The sequence below is a fragment of the Emydura macquarii genome, unplaced genomic scaffold (genome assembly GCF_026122565.2).
Source record: "Emydura macquarii macquarii isolate MOO-44397 ecotype Brisbane River unplaced genomic scaffold, CSIRO-AGI_Emac_v2 contig_2768, whole genome shotgun sequence".
In the NCBI taxonomy this organism is placed as follows: Eukaryota; Metazoa; Chordata; order Testudines; family Chelidae; genus Emydura; species Emydura macquarii.
The window spans coordinates 27,972,655-27,999,191 of record NW_027132905.1 but is presented as its reverse complement, the minus strand read 5'-3'; the positions used below and the strand labels follow the sequence as shown (position 1 = coordinate 27,999,191).

Below are 26,537 nucleotides of genomic sequence, written 5' to 3'. Positions count from 1 at the left end.
GAAGAGCTACCTTTTGTCTGAGTTTATTTTATTGGACTCTGTTACCCCTTAGGAGGTACTAAAAGCGAGACTACTGCAGAGCTGGAGCAGCCATCAGTCGGGCACTAGAGGAGCAGAGCCTGCTGCGTCACACCCAGCCATGAGGCGATCAGCCAGCTAGCCAGTGAGTCCACTCTTGTACAGTACCCAAAAGGCCCGCTTCAGCTCTCTGACTGACACAGTGGGATAAATGAGATGTGATCATACAAGACATGCAGCTGAGTAAAACAGACCTCTAAGTAGGGGGAGTGGAGCGTGGTGGTGATTTCCCTCCCCCAGCTTTCACATAGAATGTGGTCTGGTGTCAAAGCCTCCTGTGATTCCAAGGTGGGGCTGTCTTGACTTCCATCACTCCTGGGTCTTCAGTACATAGTGGACACAGATGCAGGTGTTTGATTTATTGTTGGACGCACTGCTAGCCACCCCCTAATCTCACTGCATTGGTGTAACCTAACCTTCTCTGGGTGTGATGTTCTGTTTGTGTTCATGTTCAGTATCTGACCAATACTGAGTGAGCCCTGGTATCTCGCATTCAGTCCAGCAATAGAGTTGTCTCATCTCCGCTGAGAATACAGCAGCGATGTCACATACGCCATTAGTCTGGTTTTTTGCTTCTTTCTCTCTGACAAGAAATAATTGCGGTGCACTGACAACTGTGGGCTTGTCTTCACTTACCTCCGAGATTCAGCAACAGTCGACTGGAGTTACGCAAGCTACACAAAAAACTTGCATCAACTCCTGTCGACTTCTCTGCTTCTGTTCTGTGCGCCGTCTTCACTGCACTGCGCCGATGGGAACCGCATTCCCGTCGATGCAGCGCTAGGCCACTTGAGAAGGTGGTCTTAATATGTTGATTTCTGGATCGACTGAGCGGGTCTTCACTGACTGCTCAGTCAATCCAGAGAAATCGATCTGATGGCAGCGAATTTGCCTGTGAAGACATAGCCTGTGTTACACTTAAAGTGATTTTAAGGAGTTTCCTGGTCCTGCTTACAGGCTAGAGGCTCTGTAGGGAAGTGTGGGATCTGGGTCTTCACTCAATCTGCAAAGAGACAGCCTGGAATGAGGTGGGTGAGTTGTGCCTTGCTGCCTTTTGGAGCAGCCTCTCTCTGGTTTTGGTTCTTGGGTTCTGGATTCTCAGAAATAAAGCAGTGTAGTGCTTCAACCTTCCAGAAAGATAAAAACATAAAATACTTTAACTTCTCTGTATGCTGTCAACATAATAGAAAGCAAGCATCATGGGATACAGGGATACGAGTCAAGATGGGTCTATGAGCTGTCCTGGTAAGACAGTTTTTATGCCAATACTTAGATTACTGGTGAATTAGAACCACATTGTCAGTGATAGGTGGCTCCGTAAAGATGGGTGGGGTTGGATGAAAGTCCAAACATTCAGATGCTGCACCAAACTTCCTTAGTCTAGAAGTGGAATATGACCTTTCTGCTCCCCTTTTGTTAACTCCCTGATTGGTTGGTAATGCCAAGAAAACTCTCCTGTGACACTTCACTATTCTCACTCCCCATCCCCATTGCAAGCAGGGAGTGGAGATACAAATGAATGACAAGTTCTCCCTTTTATAGGCTTTTCTATTTCAAAGCTTCAGGGTTGGCTTTGAGTTCTGGGCAAAGATTCTGGTCTAGCCGTACTGAATCCAGATCGGTTCTACTATCCCTGGTGATGTACAAGGGCCAGAGGCTGCATATGGCTGAGATCCTGAAGTATGTCTTTAGTCTTAATTCTGTTTCCACCTTTGTTGTTCATTGCTGCTATGTTTGTTTTCACTACTAGGCATTTTAGTAAATCTCAGAGCATTGATGGGTGCATCTAATTATTGCTTAATGGCATAATAGCCACACTTTTTGAGAGAGGCCCTTCTAATGTCCTGCCCCATCGGTGATAGCGTTTTTCCTTTGATTTCATCTTCTAAGCGAACTTCCATTTATGTTTGTGCTCCAGGCTGCTGTGAGGCAGCTGAAGCATAATTCACTTCTGCACTAGCTGTACTTCCCAGCATTAAAAAGAAGGTACAGTGACCCATTCCATTCAGACCTGTTTTGAGGTCTACATTATTTGGTGACAACACAAGAAGGTCACAGACATTTGTGTAACCCCCGTCACCTTTAATTTATAACAGCATCTGCATCCAAAATCCCACTGCTGATAAGTAGCATTTTATCTTCTCTCCACCCCCTTACTCATTTTATGACCTTGACTACAAAGTGTGGTCTGATCATGGTTCTAGGACCCAGAAGTTACTGAGTTCTCAGCTCAGATCTGCCCAACTCACTGCACGCGCCCTTTCTCAAGGCACTTATGTGAAAACTGACATGGTGGGGATTGAACTCCAGAGCTAAAAGCAGGAACTGTTAGAGAGAGCTGACACTCCAGGGAGGGTTGAACTAGACTCATCTCCTGTGCAGAGCTGGCACAGTGGGGGGACCTGTAGCAAAACTCTCTCCAGTGGGCTACTTTTACATTAGGACAATATTTCAAAGTGTCGTTAGCAGAGTTGGCAGCTCTTGCAAGCCTCAAAGTCATGTCATTAGCTGAGAACCTCAGCTTGCTTGCTTTTATTTTAAAGTACATGTCTAGCCCTCATGGTTGGAGAGAAAAGCTTGAAATGTGACACAAGTGCACCCAGAAGGCAAATAAAGACTCCATGATTTTTATGCCAATATTGTGATTCATGACTTTTGAATTCTTGAGATAGGCAACATTGTGCTAGTAGGCACTTGTGAAATTTTTGACCATGACTTCTGAGTCTCATTTTCTCCCTGGGGAGAATATCAAAGATTAATTAGTTAAGGCTATCCAGTTCTTTGGAAATGTAAAGCACTATACACCAGTAAGAGCTATTTTTTATTCTGACCTAATAAAAGAAAATCTGTCCTTTTTTCCAGAGGACACTGCTTTGAGATTACTTTATTCATTGATAATACCCATCTTGCTTGAAAAATCTGCTTGAAAAACTGTTTGTAAACTATTTTTAATCAGAAAGACTGAAATAAACCACATCTGAAAGACAGCGAATAAAATATAAACCATGCTGTTTCTTCATTCTGCATCCACGTTGTGTACCTCTCCATGAGGGCTGCTGGAAGCTAGGGTCTTGTCTCACGTTCCAACAGCGGATAAGTCCCATTCGGGTGTGAGTGCTTTTGATCTGAGTGGAGTAGGGTATTAATGCTCTAAATTGGTCATCATTGATTACTTTTTTTTGGTCCACACAGTCAGCGAGTATTTTGTGTCTTGCTGGACGCCTGCTTTCTCATGGCAACTCATGTAACAGGTACATTAGTAACAAACTGCTTTCCTGCTTGTTTTGGAGGATTTTGTGCTTGTACTGCAACAAACCCACAGTAAGAACAGCTAAATCCCCAGGACACAACATTAAGATTCTGTCCATGTTTGAAGAGGCACCAGAGTGAGCACACACATAAATAATAAGCTAATCTGCTCTGTTAACAGACTGGCAGACTCCCCACTGTGTGTCATTGCCCTGATGTCCTTACCAACATCCTGAGATTCACAGGAACCTAATTCAATAATGTTTGTCAGGGTAAAAATTAGAAAGAAGCGCTGAGTTTTAAGGCAGGTTAGAAACACAAGAGACTATCAAATAGGGGGATATCTGGGACAAATGCACTGCGTGCTGATCAAAACCGAGGACGTTTCCCTTCTTAGGCAATGAATTTAATGAATTAATTTTCATAGAATTCTGTGTGCATCTCTAAGTTATTGTGCCTGTGTGTGCAAATTACAGGTGGGAATGTCAAAAGTAAATGATTTAGGAGTACAAGTCCTCTTGAAAGTCACTGGGACTTAGATGCATTTGAAAGTCCCAACTTAGCTGTGCAAATATGAGAGCAGAATCTCTTCTGAAAATCTGACCCTAGCTCTTTTATCCAAACAGTACTAAGAGAAGCTGCTATCATCTTTGTCATGTCTCTGGCTGCCAGAAGCACCAACCTTGACGAGCTCTGGCCCACTTCGTTCATACTATATTGACAAAATTGCACCATATGTTCTTCCCCTGCGACTCAAATGAAATCAGTGGGGTTGTGTGAGTGTCACTGAGGGCAGAATTTGTGCCCTTGTACTTGATCTCTTTCGACTTTGCTCCGTTTGTCAATCCTGTAACAGGTATGTGTGTGAAATCAAACAGTAACTAGAATGCGGCAATTGAACTAGATATCCACAATGAAATTTGTCTTCACATAGTGGAGAAGAGGAATAATCCATACTCAGCCTACAGAGACAGTGGCAGGGCATAGCAGCCTGATGGAATTCCAGCTATTTCACTTTCCAGCTTCGAGAGTGTTAGCATGTTGGCACAGGCCTAAAGAACAGCTGTGGAATAAGAATTTTCCTCTGTTTGATTCCTGCTTCTTATGTTTTTCAAAGGCATTTACTCTTGAGCCATCCATTAGGAGATTATAACCGCTCGTGGCTGGACTCTGCAAGGAGATGAAACTGGAGGCAGATGAATGGCTGCTGGATCTGTTATGTGTCTGTTTCCCTCCCGTTAGGGCTCAGTATGCGCACAGGGGAGTGGGTGGGAGCATCACACACCAGAAAGGCAAAACAAAGGGAAATTGATTTAGCAAAATAGTTCTCTTTTCTTTTTTTTATGTTCTCCTGAACCTTTCCATTTGTACCTCCTAAGGACCCAGTGTCTATGAAAGGACAAAATTACCCTTTACTCCATAATTTTCCAGCTCTCAGCCTGATTATCCTTGACTGATGTTATCTGGAAAGATAAAATAAATATGCTGGCTGTGGTACAAGCCTGTTGGATCAAAGCAAGGATTCTGCTCCCTGTGAGCAGAGGCCTGGTTTGTCATGGTGATATTGGCATGGATGGGTGGATTGATTAGGCGTCCAGTGTACCCAGCACTGACAAGCTTCAGGGTTTTGGTTCCCCGTGTGCACTGTATTAGCTGAAATTCAGAGTCTGCTTTCACTGTGCTAAGCAGCAGGGACTAAAGACAGTAACTGCTACGCAACACCATATCGACTATCAGGAGAAACAGACTCCAGAAATGTTCTTAGCCAATGACTCTCACCTTGCTTCTGGAGCCCAGCCACTCAAATGTAGGGACTGCTAACACTATTGTCTCTCCCGCAGAGACATGGAGAGAGGGGTCCTCCCACACCACCAGGATTCGAGCCGTACAGGGCTTTCCATGTTAACACCAACCCCTTGAACTGCATGCAAACGTGAACAGGAAGCCAGTGCAGGTCCCAGGAGTGATGGGCTGTGCTCCCTGTGGCTGGTTTTAGCCACCAGGCCTCTGACACCAGCCATGGCTGCTGGGTGTTCTTGAGGGATAATTCGGAGCACAAGCCTGAAGATGCACAGGCATAGATCGCCACAGACTGGTCCAGCTCTGAGAAACATGGTTGCAATCACCTGACCGTCCTGTGCTCTAGGGAGAAAAGGCCATTGGCTGCAGACCCCCCTGGAGATTCATGAGCAGTTGGGGATCCAACAGTCTTGAGAGCCTAAGTTGTGTTAACCAACCCCGCTGTCCGCTCCTGACAACTCAACCAGCTGTGCCAACTCACACCAGTGTGCAGGTCAAATCACCCTGACACAAAGCGCATGGAGGCTTTCCCTAGGGAGTGCCTAGGAATAGTAGGTGTGGGGGAGGTCTCTAACAATTCCCTTCTCTCTTTTGCGCCCAACATGAGAAACAAATGTCTGCCACAACGTCAGGCCAGATTTTGAAGAGTCAGCTTGTCCGTGAGCTAGTGTGGCAAAGGCTCCTCTCCCTCCTACTACTTTGGGGGTGGGCACTCAGGAATGACTGCTCTTGTCTCCTTCCCACTCAAAAGACTAGCTCCTTAATGAAAAGACAAACCATGCTTTGGACCAAGAGATCCAGAGAGACGCATCTGAGACCCACAATGGGCGGTGAGGGTGCCACACACAGGAATGCTAGTAAGGCATGGGTCTGTATTTCCTGGCCCAGTCCCTCCACTGGCTGTTCTGAGAGCTAGGCTGATATGAGTCACCTACTCTTATTCTGCAATGATGGGGAGGGAGGTTTTGGTTTATGCAGGGTTTGATGTGATTACACCCTAGGCCTCATGTAAAACCACTTGAGAATAGCTGGCACTGTGCTGCATGGCATGATGGGGAAAAAAAGCCCACAGTCTTCATGGTCTGGCTTAGAGTGAGTGGCTCAGGCCAATGGTCACTGCAAAATTTAGCAATTTGTTGTTTGCTGGGTATATTTCAGGCCAGTGAATGGATTTCATTGCCTTGGTATATTAAGGCTGTCAGCTGCTGACTGTGTATGTGTTTTATGCTATAAGTGTAATCCGTCATTCAGCTAGCCTGCTCTCAGTATTTAGATCTCTAGAAAGCAAAAAGTGAAGCAACTATTTTTCTCGTCACAGTACTGAGACCTTGGAACTCCTGATACCCATTGAAAATTACCTTTTTTTTTTTTTTTTTTTTTTTTGCATGTATGTATGTGCATGTTGCTCTGGGCACTATTTAAAAATTCTGCACTGTGGCCCTGAGTCAACAAAATATTTAAGCAAATATGTAAGTGCTGTATTGAACAGGGTCCTTAGCTCTGAATGTGTCTCTGCTAACAGCAGTATCCGCTTTACTTGGAAGAGGAGACATTAATCCACTGTGATTTGCTACAGAGCAGTGAATATTGAGATTTTTGTGGCACCCATGCTGATTCTTTCTTTAAATTGTATCTTTTTTTCTTCAGTATTTTCAACTTTCCAAATCACATTGCAGGATACAAACTAGAGCATGCTGAGTGGTAAACTGAGGTTCAAGATGGAATTGCAAAGGAACAGTGATGTCTAGTGGTCAGAGGGAGATATGGAGAGTGGGGGGTGCCTGGGTTTCTCTGCTACTGCCTTGCTGGGTGACCTTTGGCAAGTCACTTACCCTCTTGATACTCTGGGTTAATTGTGTGTAAAATGAGATGAGTGGTGCCCTATCTCAGATGGAGGACTGGCTGCTCTTGCTCTTGTGATATGTAGCTAATGGATGTCACGGGAGCACTTGGAGAGTCTTAGCTGAAAGGTGCGATGGAGGTGAAAAGGATCATTGTTATATCCAGTGCATATTCCATCCCCATTGTGATACGCAGTGGATATAGCCCAATCCACTATGCCAAAGAGCTTATTATATCAGACCTGTTTTCTGACCCTCAAAATGGTGGGTAAATGGGATTATTTCCTTGTTTGTCAAATGAGCAACTGCTGCTTATTACTGCCAGTGACCCTAAGTCTGGTCCCACGTTCCCGTCCATGTGCTCCCCAAAATGCCCATCCAGTGCCTACATGATGCTGGGTGGATAAGTGGCAGCGGGGGGTGATTTTTGAAAAGCACTGGACTGTTAAGCACAGAACTCCCTTTGAAAGTCAATGAGCATAAGGCACCTACCCCCACTGGTGCGTTTGAAATGAGCGGCACATTAAATGCTGCGTGGCTGGTATGATGCCAAAGGAAGCTGTTCAGTAAATTAATGAAGTCATAATTTTAAAAAAAAATCAAACCAAACTTCCCTTCCATTACTCAAGATTACCATCTCCTCCACCCCGCTCTTCCTGGTGGAAATACAGCTCTCTGATACAGCACATCTGCTGCACATGGCAGGATGGTAAGTGAATTTAAAACTCCCAAATTTAAGTTTGGAGACAGCATTCACTATACATCCAGTAAAGTTCATTAGTCCTGGAAAAACCTCAAACTGAAATCAACATAAAAAAAAAATCCAAGTAGTTTGAGCAGGAGGCTGAGGGCAGAGGAGGCATTTCTTCCTATTGTAGAGCAGAGGAATGGAACGTATGAAGTCAATTTTGGTCCTGAGTAGAATAGAAAACTTAAATAGTGTGACGAATATATAATAGGATTCCAGCTCGCATGTTGTGTGTGTATAACACGAGCTATAAACCGAAAGGGTGTATTTTAGAAGGTGGCTGTTTCAGCCAGGATGCTGTTGACGGAGTCAGGATTCTAATAAAACTCCCAGGATATTTAGCAAGGGTGCTTGCTGCAGCTGCCTAAAGTGAATGGATAATAGCAAGGGATGGGGTAACGCTGCTGACTAGTGGGTGAAGGAGAAGTACAGCTTGGATGTCGGGTGGTCTCTGGGCTACTTGCTGCATCATTCCCTTTCCCTTCCCCTTCGTCATAGGTTTTGTATTTCACCGCTCACATGAGAATTCAATCAGAAAAAGAGCTAGGGGGAGGTGTGTGTCTCTTTGAATTAGCCTGTCTCATCCCTTAGGTCTTGATTGTGGCTGATGATGGCCTCCAAGCCAACTGAAAGGGGCCGTGGTGCAGTGGAAGTTTGCCCCTCACTCAGCCACTTCCTTTTGGAGAGCTTCCAGCAAGCAGGTGCAGTGGAGGCAGCTCAGTTGACATTGGGGAGGGGGCTGGGGCATGGGCCCCCCTCTGGCCCTGCCCCTCATCTCACCCCATTGCCTCTACCCTGCCTTGGCCAGCATGTGAAATTCTCACACCCAATGCCCTTTCCTGCATTCACTCTTTCTGAGGTGGGCCTGGGCAGCATGTTTCTGCTCCGGCTCCCGACCTTTCTCTAAGGCTTAGTGTTTGGACGTGGGGGTTTGATAAGCCTGTCACAGAGAAAGCAGCCAGTGGGTCTATCCTGTGTCGTCCCCCCCCGTCCGTCTGTCCGTCCCCCCCCCCCCCCCCCCAAAAAAAAAAAAATCTCTGTGTGCAGATCCAGGGTGTGGGGCTATCTGTTTCTGTTATTGTGCACAGAGACTGCCTGAGCACCAGCAGCTGCTTGGAATTCTTCAGCCGAGCTCAAATTCTATTTAAAGCACGGGAAGTGGAAGATGCCGAAGACTCCAGAGAAGCAGAATAACAGGCCAGCACTCGCCTGCCTCTTCCCCTGGGACTGCAAACATTTATAGCAAACTCCCAGATGCCTTCGACCCAGGAGCATGATGATTCCTAACACAAATACTGATCATGCCTCGCTTGGCTGCTGCTCTTTAACTTCTCAGCAGTTCCAAACCATTAGCAAATTAAGCAACAGCTGGGCCCTGAGAAGAGCAGGGCTCACATGCTGATTAATAAATAATATTACAGTAGTGTCTAGAATCCCCAGCCAAGATCAGGACCCTCTTGTGCTAGGCTCTGAACATACACATAGATAGAGATGCTCCCTGCCCAAAAGAATTTCCAGGCTGGATAAGAGAGGTGAAGTGACTGGTTCAAGGTCCCGGGGCAGCTAAGCACCAGAGCCAGGGATAGAAGCATGAGTCCAAGGCCAGTTCTGTATCCAGGGGACCATGCTGCCTCTCTAGAGATGGGCTTTCTGCAGGACCTGAAATTGACTCAATATCTTAGCATCATGAGATTTTTCTTTGATTGCAGGTGGCCATTTACTAGCCCCAAAGAATTCCATCATCCTGGAAATACCATGAGAAGCTCAGGTTCAGTTATTTGCGCTTCCCATGGGTATCAAAAAGTCTGGGGGGAGGAGGGGAAGGAACACCAGCAAAACTACACCTAAACGCGAACAATTGTACCACTCATCCAAGAATGTGGCACACAACCCAGCACTCCGTTAAACCTGGCACTGTTGCTCTGGAAAAGGGCGAGTCCACTGCCTGGAGTGCTGTGAAAAACAGTCAAAGGGCACTGTCCACAGAGAACAGCAATCTCTAGTCACACTATTAACATATGACTACACTATGTTAAGTAAGTGAGGAGGTTCAATCAGCACTGGGATAATTTCTTCTGCACTTTGTGGCTTTTGCCCAGAGATTATTTAGGCCATGTCTACACTACAGAGCTTACAGCAGCACAGCCGTACTGATGCAGCTGTGCCGCTGTAGGATCGCTCACGCAGCCACTCTATGCCCACAGGAGAGAGCTCTTCCCTCGGCATAATAAAACCGCCTCTAAGAGCAACACTAGCTGTCAGCAGGAGAAGCTCTCCCACAGCGGCGCTTCTGCTGGTGTAATTTATGTCACTTGGTGTTGTTTTTCACACCCCTGAACGACATAAGTTATACCAACAAAAGCGGTAACGTAGACCAGCCATTCGTTTCTCTGAATCCTTCTCAGATCTCTGTTCTGAGTTGCTACCATGGCAGGCAGATATGAGTGTTTTAGCTTTATCCTAACTGGAGATGACATGCTACATCTGTCCTCTTCAGAATTTAGGTCTTGTCTACACTACAAAAGATTTGCCAGCATAGCTATACTGGTGCAACTACACTGGCAACACCCCTCCCAGTGTGGATGCAGCTTAGCCTGGACAAAAAGTGCTTTTGCCAGCATAGCTGATCCCAGTTCCCTGATCAAAACAAAGTGTACAAGCAAAAGCATTTTTATGCTGGTATAACTGTGTCTACACTAGGGTTTTTTGCCAGTATAAAAATGTCACCAAAAATCACCATTACTCAACTGGCAAAACTTCCTAGTGTAGACCTGGGTGCTGCTCTCCATTTTGTGAGGAGCCTTTATATCTAGTTCCTTGAAATTCTGATTTCTAGGAAACCCCCTGCCACCTGCCTTCTGGCCAGGTCTGGGACTGTGCTGCTGACTCCTGAAATACCTGTCCAGTTTGTGTCTTTCAGCTTCCAAGACCAGTGCTTTGTAAGATAAAGTCATGTAAATCCTTCCTTGTAGCAGGGCATGCTTCCCACTCACTGAAAAGCTCTCTCAGCCTCCATTGATCTAGTGCCAGTGTTGTTCTTTGCTACGGTTCTCTTAACTTCAAATAGCAATGTTTTTTAGATCCAGTTATTGCAAGCTAAATAAGCTAGTTCAGGGGCCCAACATCACGTTCCTAATGCCTAGATACATGTGAAGCACAAGTTCAAATTCCAGGTCACCTCATCCCTTTATTCTTCCAATGCAGATCCATTGAGTTCTGTAGAGATTACTGGAAGCGCACTTTTCTGGATGACACTTTAACAACCAGCATTGTCTGCATATGGACATAGAGGTGAATGGCGAGTGCTTTTGAAACTTTCATCCTGTCTCTGTTCCCACTGAAGTCAATAGGGGTTTTACCGTGGCTTCTGTGGGAACAGATTTAGGCCAATGGTGAAAACAGTACACTAAGTATCACATAGAAAATGGCATTTTCTGTAACGGGAGGGGCTGGCTCTGGAATCCTTGGCTAACCTTTCCCCTCCCATCACTATTGTGTAGGTTTCTGCCCCCCAGCCCAAAGGTAGCTGCATTTCAATGGTGTTTGCTGAGTGCATTGGGACCCTTGAGAATCAAAGGCACAATATAAAAGGCGGAGTAAAATAGTTACTGTTAAATGGAGATAAACAAGGCTGGATCTTCTAAATGAACTTTAGTCACCGAGAAAATGCTCACACCAGCAATAACCAGTCCCAGACCAGGACTGCACCTTACAAAGCACCAGGTCATGTACAGATCCAAAAGCTCCCCTAGTTGACACATATTGTTATAATTCCAGTCTCTGAATTTCAGGGAAGGATCAACTCTTAATTCCCTGAAGCTAAACGAGGGCATGAGATAGCCCATGTTATCCAAGTTCTCAACTTTCTAAGAGTTTCTTCTGTTTCTTTTGTAGACACCAGCTGCAATTAATGTCAACTGTAATAGTTTGAGTTATGTGAACACCTGAATAATAAGAACAGGATGGAGCTTACCCGCTCATTACACACTGGCTATCAACAGTTAACAAATGTATTAATGAGTAGAGCTGGGTGACGAGCTCATTCTGTCTCATGGAGGATTTTGCTATTATTTGGTTCCGATTCACAACGAACTCAAACATTTTGAAATGTTCCATGAAAGGGCATGGAGCTCCATTCCCAGGACAGTCTGCCTGGCAGGCTGTCTCCCAGCTTGGAGTATGTCTACGCTGCAGCTGTGAGTGAGCAGCCTGGCCTGGGGTAGACAGACTTGTGTTAGCTCCTCCGGACCCAGAGGTCAAAAAATAGCAGTGTGGACATTACAGCTCAGGCAGCAGCTCTGATTCTCAAGCCCACTTGACCCCTTCGGGTCTGAGCGCAAGTGGCTAGCCAGAGACTTTGCCAGAGCCACAACATCCATGCTACTTTTATAACGTGCTAGCTCAAGCAAAGCTAGTGTGAGTCTGTCTACCTGGGCTGAGATGCTCACTCGCAGCTGCAGGGTAGACCTACCCTTGAAGACCTGGGATCCCTGGCTCAGAGGCAGTCCACCTGTTGGCTGTCTGTGATCCAGGGACCCTGAAAGCCCGGGCTGCTGAGGAGCTGGGCAGGCAAGTTGGCAGGAAACCAGGCAGGTTTCTGGAGGAACTTCTTCAAAATCAAACCGTCTCCATGGAATACTTCAACTTTGACAAATCAGCAAGTGGGAAAATGGTTTCATCCGAGTTTTTCTGATAAGCTCTGCTAATGAGTTCTGGTTACAACAGATCTGGGCGGGACTCCAAACCAGTGACCTAAAAATACAAAGTCTCCATTGCCCATTGCAAGTTCCATGAGCCAGCCAGTTCCCTTGCTGGATCCATGACACTAGTGTAAATCTGAAGTAATGCCACTGACTGCAATGGAATTACTCAGGATTTACACCAGTGTCACTGAGTCCAGAATCTGGCCCATTGCCTTCAATTATAGCAGCTATGTTTTTCTCAGATGACTTCACATCGTCTCTAAGCTTCACATTTTGTTCTTTCAGTAACTGCAGCTTTTTTCCTATCCCTTTAGCTTTAGTTTGGAGCCCATCAAAATGTTGGTTAAGAGAATCAATCTTTAAGGTCATTACCCTGAGTTGTTTCCCAAATGTTCTTTTGAAGCTTGTCTAACTTGTAGTGTTTTTCCCTCAGATCTTTGTTTTCCTCCTCTGAGTCTGAGTGAGACAAATTACCCATGGCAGGGACCAACCCCGATGCTATGGACCCAGTGGAGAGCCTTTACCCATCCTGGCTCAAGCAACCACAAAAGCAACTGTGACACTAGTATGCCCTTTGCAGTTTAACTTACTGGATGTTTATCATCATCATCATATCTTGCATGTCTGCAGAGGCTTTCATTTCACACTCAGACACAGGGTTCACTTTCTCTGCAGCTGAAATGCAGCCACCTCTGGGGTGGAATCCAGCAAACCCTTAGCAACGCTACCCAATGGTTTAGGACAGGAAGTGTCCAAGTGCTGGAAGTATTTAGAGAGACAGGCTGCAACTATTCACATTTAAAACTGGGCTGACCTTTGTGGAAAGTACCAGGGGATCGTTAATAGTAAGTACTCAGGGCCTTGGTTTTTTACAGCTAGTGCAAAAGACTGTGCCCTCTTGCAGCACAGCGCCCCCTAATGGTCCACTGTTCAATCAGCTCTGGACTGAGTCAGTGGATAAGATGACTCTCCCTCCATCAGCAGCCTCAGAGCCTGGTTTTCCCTGGGAGGTCTCTCCTCCACCTGGCTCAGCCCTACCCTCTTTTTCTTGAGTTGCAGAAGAATCACAGCACATGGCTGCAGCTTTCTGAGGTTCAGTCATGTGCAGCGTATGTAGCTATGTAGCTGAAAAGAGTTGCCATCGTGCCATTTTCTGGGTGCTGCTCCTTTAAATGTCGTCGGCAGGCAGCTGCCATTTTGTGTTTCAGACAAGATGTAGAATACTACAGAGTGAGTTGCAGAGGGAGGTTTTCAAAGGCACAAAAGGCAGTTGGGTACTTAACTTACATTTGTGCCTTGGGAAATCTCCCCCACTGTTTGCTGTCTCTGATAGACCCACTGGATTTGTTCTTCCTTCTTACTCTAAAATAAAACCCCTCTGGGCTAAAAAACATATGTGTTGCTCTTTGTGCATGAGAGAACCTATCAGTGATTTCCTTCTTGGATCATTCCCTGCCTTCCACAACCACGGCACAAAAAATGGAAAAGCCCTCTAGAAAAGCTCATGGGGATGTTGGAACAGCAGGGCAGTGTCTTGTGGCTGGGCTGGAATTAACTCTCTCTCTCCACTGTAAACATGTTTGTAATCTGTATAACTGTGTACCCCTTCTCTGCAGGATAGTGGTGGACTACATACATTAGGGGTAAAAATGTGACATCATTGGTTTTTTTCAGCCAGTTAAAGGCCAGATACATATTTATGTATCACCAATGAAATAGTTAATCTTATTTGCATACTACAATCCCATTGGTTTAAAAAAGACAAACCACAAAGACTAGCTGTCATAGGTCAATTTGATTTGTAAAACTGCCTGAGCTGCTTCAGGGCAATGCAGAAGTTATAGCACATGGTCCCGATGTCACATCAATGTGTTATAAGAGACAGGTGATGTCAGAAAAACATGATATACCTTTTAATTTCCACTACCCTTCAGTGTATAGCAAGGGCAGTTCAATGTAATATATAATTAGAGTGGCACAACAAAGCAGTACTCTGTGTGTGTGTGTGTATGTGTGTGTGTGTGTGTGTGTGTGTGTATGTGTGTGTGTGTGTGTAAAGAGTTTTCACTCCTGCATGGTGCCTATAAATCACTTTTCAATATTGAATGCTCCCTGTAAATGCTTAGGTTCTGAAGCCTCTCTCAATATCCAGGCCTCCCAGGTCGGTGATAACATTGCACAAGGCCTTCCATTATATTCTTAGAAACCCTCCATAATTTCAAAAGTTTTGAATTGACTCTTTTATTTGAAGGGCCCCAATCAAATTGTTTAGGCCTAAACTTTGACCTACCTTAATATTGTAACAAATCCATGACAACTGGGAATTTCTGTATGAGAGCCTTCACATTGACAGCGAGAACAGAACTCAGCTGCTTCCACTGAAAAAAGGCAGGCCTCCAGCACTAGAATGAAAGAAGAATCGCCTTTTCCTTTCAGCACTATGACCTATGACACAGAGTTGAGCAATTGTAATGCCATCCAGTAGAGGGCAGAGGTCCACATACACATGACTCAGCTCATTCATGCTTTATTATTATTGTAACACCAAGGGGTTCCATTCCTAAATCAGGTACCAGTTGTGCTGCACACCATACACGAAAGAAAAAGACAGTTCCTGGTCCAAGGTGCTGGCAATCTAAGCGTAAGACAAAAGCAAGATGGGAAGTAGGAGGATCGGGGTGTGCAAATGGAGAAGGATGAAACTGGTAGAGGAGGTATAAAACCTCATAACTCCTCTAAAGTCTCTGTGATGGTTGTGGTGCACTGATTCTGGATGCACTGGGCCTGGATTTCAAATGTGGTGAACTCCCCCTCCTTCAGCTGACATCAACTGCAGATGCATTTCCTCACCACTGCTTAAGATCAGGCCCTACGTACCTCAAGTTGAGCACCCAAAATCAATGGTTGGTTCTGATAATTTGATGGCAGGTGATGTGAATAAGAGCAAAGCCTGGAATCAAACCCAGCTATTCTGACCCCTGTATTTGTGCTCTGGCCATGGGACCATCCTTTCTCTTCACAAGCTTAACCTATTATTGATATAGTTTTGTGTCCATGCCTAGTTCTGTTTATCATCTCATCATGGCACAGTTACATTCCTTTGTTGTAGCTATGTAAGAAATGGTGGAACCATGGAATAAACTCCATTAATTGTGCACCTCTGACCACACCTTCACTTGCCCACTAATCTCACCTGAGACCCCTTTAAGACCTCTGGGCATCTTTCAGACAGCCATGAACTCTGAACTGGGACTCCAGAGGGCTGGGGTGAGGTCTACTTCTGGCTCTGCCCTGGCCTGTTGGGTGACCTTGGGCAAGTCACGTTCTCTCCCTGTGCCTCAGTTTGCCCATCTTGGAAAATGGGAATAATGATACTGATCTCTTTTATAAAGTGCTTTGAGATCTCCTCATGCGAAGCACTACCTAGATATTATTATTATTGAAATAGAGATTTTTTTTGTTTTCTCACAGATTTAGATCAGATAAAAGCATGAACTATAAATTACACTTGTTCTAGGCGATCCTCATTCAGTAACACTTTTCAGACCCAATATGTTGTGACCCATCAAGCCTTGGAAACACCTTTTGTATCCAGTTGACATCTCTTGTGAAGGAGAGGATTTGGTTTCATGTCCTATTTTGCTATTTGCTAAGCACTGACTAGGCACAGTACAAGGCACAAATTACCAGCCCCTCACAGGTGGTTAGGTGCCTAATTCCAATAGGCATTAGGGGCCTAGATATCTTTAAGAATCTGAGCCACAATAAAGAGAGCTGTTGCACTGAGGATTTTACAGTTGAAGGCCCTGATCCTGCAAACACCAAGGCACATGTGTAACTTTACACGTGCAAGTAGTCCCATTGTATTCACCTACATAAAGCTACCCACAGGCTTAAGTATGTGTAGCAACAGGGCTCAAGATAAGTGGAGAAGGCAGGTTGCACAGGGAACCAGAGAAGAAGGAGTCACAGGTCCAGACATTCCACTAATGTGAATCAGCATTGAATCCAGTGGAGCTATTCCAGTTTACATCAGCTGCAGCCCACATTTATTTATTCATTTGTTTTGTCTTATTGTTGGCATCACAGAGGAAGGACTTGCAGGAGGCCCTTGCATGCAGATGTCCCATAGGGGATGGAAATTGAATCACACATTGTTAGATAAGCTGATTGGCTGCACTTTCTTCAAACCGAAACCCTATTGACATTGAATTAGGTGCTTTTATTATCCATCTGTGTAGAGATTTTGCTGCTTCAAACTGTTCTCCAAAGAGCATTGGCTGTGTAACCCTCTTACACAAGACCCTCCATTCTGACTACTCTGATATTAATAGCTATGGTTCCCTTTCATGTGTGAGGCCCCGGTGCTTTTATTGCCAGCTAGAAGCGGCTCCTTGGACATACTTGTGGTGTTTCCAATTCTCCCAGCAACATCTCTTATTTGAAATTCTTACTATTTTTATTTCTTTTTATCTCAAATCCTTTTTTCCCTCACCCAGAAACAATCCCGCCAGAGGGCGATTTCATTGGCAATATCGCTTTTCATTTCAGACTTTTCAAGGACTAATGAACTTTATTAGATTATAATGAACTTATTACTCAGTGCTGCTGACCTGCTTTCTAAAGAACTTGAATTATTATTGGGAACAGGCCTATTAAGGGAGGGTTTTTTTTGCAGTGGTGGGTGGGTACATTAACTTCTTAGGGTCAAGTTTTTTAGGCCTGACATTAGATGCTAATGAGCCATCTGAGAGAATACTGCTTTGCAGTTACATAGGGCTAGACTGGGCAAGCACAGTTTGCCCCACAGAAAGGGCAGCGCCCAGCTGTACCACCCCACGAGCACCCAGGAAAGGAGTAGTTATCTGTGATTAGTCCATACTAGCAGCAAATTACCCATCTCCTGCACAGGCTAAGATGCACTTCTACCCCATTTGCTCAGGGAGAGGGGGTGACAGGCATGTAATACCCAGACCACAGGTTAGGGGAGATGACTCTGGGGTGGAGGGAGATCTAATTCCACCTTATGCCCCACACAGATGTGGAGGCCCATAGGGTCTTCAGTATGCTCTGCTGGGCTCCAGCTGTTTTCTTCATCACATGGCCTAGAGAGGTCCACCTAACATGGAACATAAATTCAGTGTGGCCCTGCCTGAAGCTGCTTTGACTTACAACAGGGACAGGCAATCTCCCCAAGGGCAGGCGCAGGAAAAGTGGAAAGGCAAAGTAGAGTGCAAACTCAGGGTCATAGAGAAGCAGTCTAGACAGACATCGTAAAGACCCCTGCCATGTCGTGTGCTCTACAAGGCTGCTCTTACAGCTGTATGGACTCCTGTGCCTGATTCACCAAACTTCACTTACACACCCTGCGAATACCCTCCCCCACTTCTGAGGGGGAAACAGAGGCACAGAGTGATTGGGGGACTTGCCCAAAGTCACGCTGGGCAGGACTAGGATTAAAAGCCAGGAATTCTGTCTCCCAGGCCCCTGCTCCAATCACTAGGCAGTACTTCCCCTCTACTCTCTCCCCAGCCCCCATTTTCCCGCTGCAGAATGACTTTGTTACTGCTGCGTGGCTAAGTGGGAGACATGAAAAAGAGATGGGAGGAGGTGCCTTGCTGAGTACACAGATCCAGGAACCTTTTGATCATGCCTGCTGTGATGAATTGGGGCTATGTCTGTACAGCGTATGAATTCTGACTGATATGGTGAAGTTGTCTTATGAAAAACTGCTGAATTCTGAATGCCTGTATGTATGTGGCTCCACCATTGCTGGCAGGTCTTGTCTCCTGTAGCATGTACGCCATAGAAAGCCTAGATAGATGCAAGGGGAAGACATAAGGTTAATGATAGTACTTAACACCTCACAAAGGCTCTGCAGAAAAGCAGCTGTGTCTTTAGAAAAACCGGGTTAGCTGATTCCTGTGGGGGGAGAAGTAGGAACAGTGGAACGTTACCAGGAGGAGAACAAAAGAGGCCAGGTGACCAAGAGGGTTTAAAATAAAGGAAGAGGAGGCGAACCAGTCAGGGCAAAGAAGCATGTGGCAGGAGAGAGCAAGGTCGCAGAAGCTTGGCGGATGACTCCAGCAGGGACAGGTCATCCAGCATGTAGCAGCCTCATAGGCAAGGGTGGCCCTGCCTACTTTCTTGAGCCCAGATGGCTCCAAGAACTCTGGAAGACCCAATGGACTTGGACCCCAACCCATAGGATGTCCTGGAGTCGTGAGGAAATTGAGGCAGTGCTATGTGCTTAGTGTATATTGTCTTGTATGATCTATATTCACTTGCACTGTACATGATTAAGTGCAGAGGAGCACAAAGGTGTTAAGCTGTGCAAAGGGAGTATGCTGACTGCTTCACAACAGCCTCCCGCCCTGAGAGAGGTATGCTGTAAACTAGTGGCATTCTGGAAGAGGGATGTGTTTGAATAACTGGGGCATCATGAGGGTCAGCGCTGCTCCTGGGGCCATGGGAGGTTCAATGCCTGGAAATGTGCCAGAGAGGCCAAGGAAGGAACCAGCACTGCAGCCTGCTGGGGCTTCAGAAGCTTCACACGCCCCAGGGGGACCAGAGCAGCAGAGGCTTGGATTCGCTCACAGCTGCCCTAGAGGGTGGTCAGGAGAGGGCGCTCGCTAGGATATGTGACATATGCACACGCAAATTGCCTTGCGCTGGCTACTGCTGCACCTCACAGGAGACCACGAGGCATCCTAGGAGCCACACGGCCATGCGGAGAACAAGCCTACCCTCAGAATGCAACAATGCAGGGATCTGCAAAGCAGAGCACCCTGGGGCAGGCAAGGAAGGAAGGGGAGAGTTAGGGAAGCATATGTATTCCCTGAACCCTCTTGCGCCAGCCCTGTCTGTGCAGGCTCACTGTCAGCTACACGGTGAATAGGAGCCCTGCCGATAGATTCAGTTGCAAGGACATGGCTCCACAAGTTCCAACAACTCCACATAAGTTATAAATACATTTTATACATTTTATAAAATTATGCCATCGATTCCCTCACCTGAAGAGTAGTAGGAAAGTCAGCCAGTGTCAGAAGAGACAATAACTACCTTCTACAGCCAGCCAGCCAGCCAGAGGACCAAGGTCCAAACACTTGAGCCAGTCAACCACAGACAGTTGGACAGATAGATCCTGTACCATCCCAGGAGCTCTCAGTAGCAGATGCCACCCCTTGTCTGGAGTGGGGACGTAATCTATTGACACAGAGCCACATTCAGGGAGAAGATTAAGTGAATGTAAATTATACTTTGCAACCTCCCAGTGTGTGGACTCCTTTCAGTTCCTCCTTACAATTTGCAGATCTTTGTACATCACCGTGAATTTGATCCAGACTATTTGAGGAATGAAGTGTTAGCAATATGTTTCATTGCAGTATTTTATTCAACCACATGGTGCCCCTGTGTGCTGTATAGTACTCCATAGAGGGTGTGGTGCCTGGTAAACAAAGGGGACACAGCTGACACTCAAGCTGTGTGGAACACCGATGTTTTTCTCTCTGTAGTTTGCAGTTGTTTTCTTTTCTCCATTGTTGTGATTCCATATGTTACAATTCCAGATTTTAATCGATTAATCACCCCATTGGCCTGATCTATAATGGCATCTCCTACGTCCCCATGTTATTCTTTTCCTTAGTGGCTTTTCTTTCATCTCTTTGTCTTTGCTTCCTGCCTTCTCCTGTGTAAATACTTGGTATTCTTGTCTCCATGTTATAACTTTTTCTCATTAATCCAGTTGTGTGACTTGTTTTTGCCAGGTTCTTTTTCTTTTAAACCTCCTGAATTTTTCTGCTCTCTTGGTTATGCTCTCGCCATGTGAAATCAGGAATGGAGCGTGAGTGGTGTGGGGAATGTGTGCTGAGTGATTTGATGACTCAGGTCTTGGCAGGGCACCAGTTTGTTCCAAATCAGTTTCCACCTACCAGAAACCTGATCCACCAGTTCAAAGGTGGGGAGGAAGAGGCTAAAAAGAGAGAGACTGAGAGATACCAACAGTAAATCAGAATAAAACAGGAACCCTGTTAAGAGTGGCAGGAGAGAAGGAGCTCAAGGGATGGGAGAGAGACTGGGCATGCCATCCCCTCATGCCCCATCCCCTGGCACCAATACTCAGGCATAGAGCAGCCAGCAGCACAGAATGGGGGAATGAGAGGGGACAGTACTCTGTGCTGCTCCTCGTGGAGTCATGAAAAATGTACACAAAGTGCAAAGTGAGCATCAAATGCTGTCCAGTCAGAAGGCAGCAGTTCTGTGCACTACGCACTAGTGTAAGTGACTGCACAAGGAGCTAGCCAATGGGTGAACTGTGCCCAAAGGGTTTCCTGAGCGAGACTGTTTGCTGGGGTGTGAGCGCTTTCCTGTGGCTCTATCAGCCAGGCTGGTGCAAAGGGGCACTCAGACTATTCTGATTTGGGCGCAGGCAGCTGTTAGTATGGAGAGGGAACTTGAAAGTCCATTCCCTTCTTCTGAGCTTCTCCCTCTCTCCCCACCCTTTGGATTTGAGCCACGTTTTTACTACTGTTGCAGTGAAGAGACTTAGAAAGGCCCCAAATAACCTGGCTGGGGAAAACCGAAATGGGCTGGGGAGGATGTGTGCTGTTTGGAACAGCTGTGCAGGGGAGACTGGCGAGGCCTGCAGATGTCCGTGTGACCCATGTGTCACAGGCTAAGAGGGGCTGGCATAGACGGGATGGAACGCAAGCCAGCGCAAGGCCTGCAGGAGCTCAGGGAGCACCGTGGAGATAGTCCAAGAACTTTCCATATTGTGCAGGGCAGAGCAGATAGCAGCACGCAGAAGATCATCGAGGAATCAATGGCTGAAGATTGGAATGAGCTGAAGACAGTTGTGAAGATCAGAGAAAACCATGGATCCATGGCCAGCCTTACACCAAATGGCACCCCAGGCAAGGGGTTTCTTTGGCTCCCCCCCATCTCCATTTGTTAAACATTTTAATACCTCATTTTTTATTGCATTTGTAGCCCATTTCATGACTTCGCTGCACGATTTGGATGCATGATTTACCCCGTCATATAAGACGATAAATTCTAGGAGGTTAGTGAAAAATGAATCCACATGTGGAACACCTGAAACACTTTACTTCAAACGGTCTATTTTCCCTTTTATCACTAACAACAAAAACAGCATCCCGAGCCCGGCGCCCCCTAGCTCTGTCCCCCAGGCAGTCGCCTGCCCCTAAATCCAGCCCACCATGGATTGTTCCAAGAGGCTTGGCATGGTCAGATGGACCATCCCCACAGCTGGGCGGAGATCTCCTGTAGACTCCTTCTGGGTGACCCCTCGGCACTGGCTTGTGTGCAGGTATGTGGGGGGTTGCAGGTTGAGGAGCTCTAATGAGTAGGACATGCAGAGGCATTGTAGAGCTTCCTGCTCAGTTTCTGCAGAAGAGGAGGAAAAAGGTTAGAACTGGTTATCTGAGATGGTAGCCCCCAGCACTCACAGGCATTCCCCATCCTCAGTGAAACTCTGAGCCCAGCAGCAGGATCAGAAGAAAGACGTGGAAGAGAGGCATGCACCTCACCCCAATTCCTTCTGGATGGCAGTGTCGAATCTGGTTGTATTTTGCCAGCTGCTAATAGGAAGTCAGCTAGAGCTATCGGCCATCACTCAATGGAACCCATCCGCTAGAGGCAACAGACGACGATCCCATAGGCAAAACGCTGGCACATGGCAGCCCTGTGCCTCCTTCATGCCATGCTGCCAATTGCCTCTGCTTTTGCCAGGTGAGTTTAGTACGAAACGTTACCCTAGCTGACGACTGCATATTAATCTAGCAGAGCAGCAAGTGCAAGGTGGCGCTTTCTAACGCTGGACATTTGTGTTTCCCTTGCTGCTACCTGTTCACCTGAAACTTCCATATATGGTCTTGTTCAATGGATGCTCCATGGATTGTGAAAGACTTCCATCTCAGGCCAGGTCTGAGCTACAGACTCCTACGGGCATAGCTCTGTTGGTCAGGTGTGCGATCCATGGGATGTGATCCCTGATGGACGTAGCTGAGCCGGCAGAAGGCCAAATGTAGATGCAACTATACCAGCAAACCTCTATTTTTGCTGGTATAACTTGTTTTGCTTGGGAGGGTAGGGAGGACAGAGACTGGAATAAACTATACTTGCACAAGCACAGTTTTGCCACTATAAGCTGCGTCTCCACTAGGAGTGGCTTGTCAGTGCAGTTATATCACTTGGCTTAAGGTACTTATACACCCCAAATACTACAAGTCACAATCATTAATGTATTTATCCTCACACCACCCCATGAGGCAGGGCAGTGCTGTTATCCCCCTTTTACAGATGGGGAACTAAAGCACAGAAAGACAAAGTGACTTGCCCAAGGTCACACAGGAAATCTGTAGCAAAGCAGTGCATTGAACCCAGCTCTCCAAGACCCAGGCTAGCACCCAAACCGCTGGACCACCCTTCCTGTCTGGCAAAACTTTGCTGGGGACATGATAAGCTCTCTAAATTGTAATAATAAATTAGGCAGAAAGAAGCCTCTTGTTTCTATAGTTGTTAATAACAAAACAAAACAAAACAAAACCCGATGAAAGCAATTTCAAACTTCCCGCATGCAAATCTGTTAAGCAGCCTACACACTGCAATGGGAGTATCACTATCTATCAGGCTTAGTAGATCTTCCTCAGATGACATTGGCAAAGAGGGCAATACTTTAATGTTCCTTGCAGATCTTTTAAAATGAAATCCACAGGGCTCGTAGAGCCAAAATCATCTGTGACTTGTAAACTGAGTCACAGACAGGTCCTGTCAAGGGCAGCACACAAGCTCTTCTAGTACTTGGATCATTAGCAAGCTTCTCTTCTGAGCACCTGGTTTTTGATCAGCTAAGGCTGAATGCAATAAACAGCTTGGGAGACCTCTTATATCTGAACAAAGATAACAGTGACTTTTTCTGCTTGTAATTATCTTTTCTCATAAAAGCCACATGCTGAATTTAATAAAACACATGAGAAGGAAAGTGATGGGTTCAGATAAACAGGCTTAGATCAAATCAGAACTGTCCTGAGCTGTCTCAAAACTCAAACTGAACTTGGAAGTCTTTTAATGTTAAAAAATGTTTGATTAAGCTGTTAACTGCTGGTTTTTGCTGGAGTTTCTTTATGGTACTGTTCCGAGATGTACTGATATTCATTTGGATTCAGGGATTTCATTTGAACAGGAGGGACATATTGTACTTAGCACTGGAGAGGCATTTTGCTCCAGTACCAGATATCTGAGGGAGAATTTAAGAGATTACACTTTCCCTTGTGTGCTCAGCATGTCCTAGTTCTGAATGATCCCGAAGTGAAAATGCTGACAGTATGCAAAGAGGATCATCTCATGGTGTTGTCAACCAGGGCAGAATCATCCAATACCAGAAACCTGAGCTGTGAGGCTGTTGGTCTGTTTGACAGATGTACAAAGATTCGATATCCGTGAAACTAGCATGTTTATAAGCTACTGACATGGAGAACAAATGTTTGATAATGGGCTCCCCAATCTAGCAGACAAAGGTATAAAAAAATCCAATGGCCAGAAGTTGAAACTAGACAAATTTAGACTGGAAAGAAGGGGCAGATTTTAAATAGTAAGTAGCCTCACTACTTACCCTTGGAACAATTTACCAAGAGTTGTGATGATCACTGACAATTTTAAAATCCCGATGAGACTTTTTCTAAGAGGAATGCTCTATTTCAAAGAGAAATCAATTCAGGAAAGTTCTCTGGCCTGTGTTATACAGGAAGTCAGACTAGCTGATCACAGCTGTCCCTTCTGGCCCTCTAGAATCTTATGTGTTAATATAAGCATTCAGCCTTCTGAAGTGTGTATGACCCATAATCTCTCTCAGCAGTCATGGCCCAGATTCTGAGACGTGCCTCCTAGAAGATGGAGTGGATGGGGGATAGAGAGCCCCTGCTCTGCCACGAGACATATCTGCAAATAGAGCCCCCAACTGCACTGTTTTTTCTTTGCTGCACTATCCCCTTGAGAATTGGATACTGAGGAACTGAATACCTCGGTCCTTCCAACACCTCACTCTCTGCTGGTCTCAAATGCTAAAATCAGAGAAGCCTGAATCTGAATTCTAGCCTGGACCCCTTCAGATCAGGGAGTGGATTCAAATTCCTGGATCCAAACCCCACCCTTTATGGTTTGGGTGGATGCTGGATCCAAACTGGGAAGGGGCCTCTTTGCTGGGTTTGGCTCAGATGTGACCCAAGCTTGTGGAAATCTCACAAGAGCAGCTGGCCTCTAAAGACCTTTGGCATCATAGGCCAGAACCTCCTGAGAATGGCTCAAAGAAACCTGAGCCTGAGATCTGCTTTTGACTCAAATTCACATTCCATTTCCTAGTGCAAACCAGACCTGGATCAGGATCCCAGGACCACCTTCTCTTGCTAGTCTGCTAACTAGCGTGGCCATCTGGAAATACTCCCTGCCACAGCATTATTGCTAATTCCAGGGATTTCAAAAAGCTGCACAAATGAAACGGCAATGAATATTTCCTGACTGGCTTCCCCTCTGCTACTTCCTGCCTTAAGAGACTGGATAGTTGGCATGCCAGTCCCCTTGCTGGTGTCCCACCCCCTAAGCAGAGTAGGCACTGCCCTGAGAAGACCAGATGGCTGATGGCCGCATGTTGTTGCTGCCATCGCCACTGTGCAGCTTCTCCCTCTCTGGCTATGTCTCCACTATAAGCAAAGGGCGAGATTCCCAGCTTGTATGGACATACTCCTGCTAGCTCAATGAGAGCTAGCGAGCTAAAATAGCTGTGGGGGTAAGGACAGCGCTGAGCAGTGACACTGGCTAGTTATTCTGGGTACGTGCCCACGAGATTCAGGTGGGTTTGCACTAGCCACAGCTAGCCCATATAGGTACTTACAGATTGTAGGCAAGTCAACCCTGACCCTTCTCTTTGTTAAGCTACATAGATTGAGCTCCTTGAGTCTATCACTGCAAGGCACGTTTTCTAATCGTTTAATTATTCTTGTGGCTCTTCTCTGAACCCTCTCCAATTTATCAACAGCCTTCTTGAACTGTGGGCACCAGAACGGGGCACATGATTTTAGGAGCGGTCACACCAGTGCCAAATATACAAGTAAAATAACCTCTTTGCTTCTACTCAGGATCCCCCTGTAGATGCATGTCAGGATTGCATTGGCTCTTTTGGCCAAAGCATCACATTGAGAGCTCATGTTCAGCTGATGATCTGTCATGACCCCCACATCTTTTTCAGAATCCCTGCTTCTCAGAGGAGAGTCTCCCAACCTGTAAACATGGCCTATGTTCTTTGTTCCTGGAGGTCTATATATACATTTAGCTGTATTAAAATGCATATTGTGTGCTTGCTCCTGCTTTACCAAGTGACCCAGATTGCTCTGAGTCAGTGTCCTGTCCTCTTCATTATTTACCATTCCCCCAATTTTAGTGTCCTCTGCAAACTTTATCAGTGATTTTGTTTTCTTCCAGGTACTAATAAAAGTGTTAAATAGTGTAGGAGTGTCCCAGGGACTCACCGCTAGAGGCGCCTCCTCCTGGCCACTCTACGGAGTAACTCTTTCAGCCTGATGCCCTCTTCTTGCAGCTTCTTAGCCTGTCATCACACTTCTGGAACTTCCCCAGTGCTTCAAGATGTTGAAAATCAACATTAACGGTCCAGTGAGTTCCTCAGCCATCTCTTTTAAAACTCTTTGATGCAAGTTACCTGACCTCCTGAGTTAGAAAGTAGCTTCTGTTTAACATGACCCAGACATACTAGTGGAATGGAAAGAGTGTAATCACTATATGATGAGACAATATCATCTGTTTTTCCCCAAATACAGAACAGAAATATTTATTGAATGCTTCTGCCTTTTCTACATTATTATTGTTAATTATATCATTTGCATCTAGTAATGGACTAATACCATTGTGAGGACTCTTTTTGGGTCTAATATATTTTAAAAACTCCTTATTGTCCTTAACTCTGATGGCCATAGATTTCTTCTTGTGTCCCGTTGCTTCCCTGATCAATTGTCTACATTTCCTAACTTCTGATGTGTATTCAATATTATCAACTTCTCCTTTCTATATATATATATATTATAGTTGCCT

General features: G+C 45.8%; 1 long non-coding RNA gene across 1 annotated transcript; it reads left to right on the top strand.

Moving 5' to 3' along the window:
- On the top strand, window positions 1-5,720 carry LOC137165414 (uncharacterized). Its single transcript, XR_010923361.1, has 2 exons — window positions 1-163; window positions 5,169-5,720. It is a non-coding gene; the product is annotated as an uncharacterized lncRNA (long non-coding RNA).
- The last annotated feature ends 20,817 nt before the right edge of the window (window positions 5,721-26,537 follow it).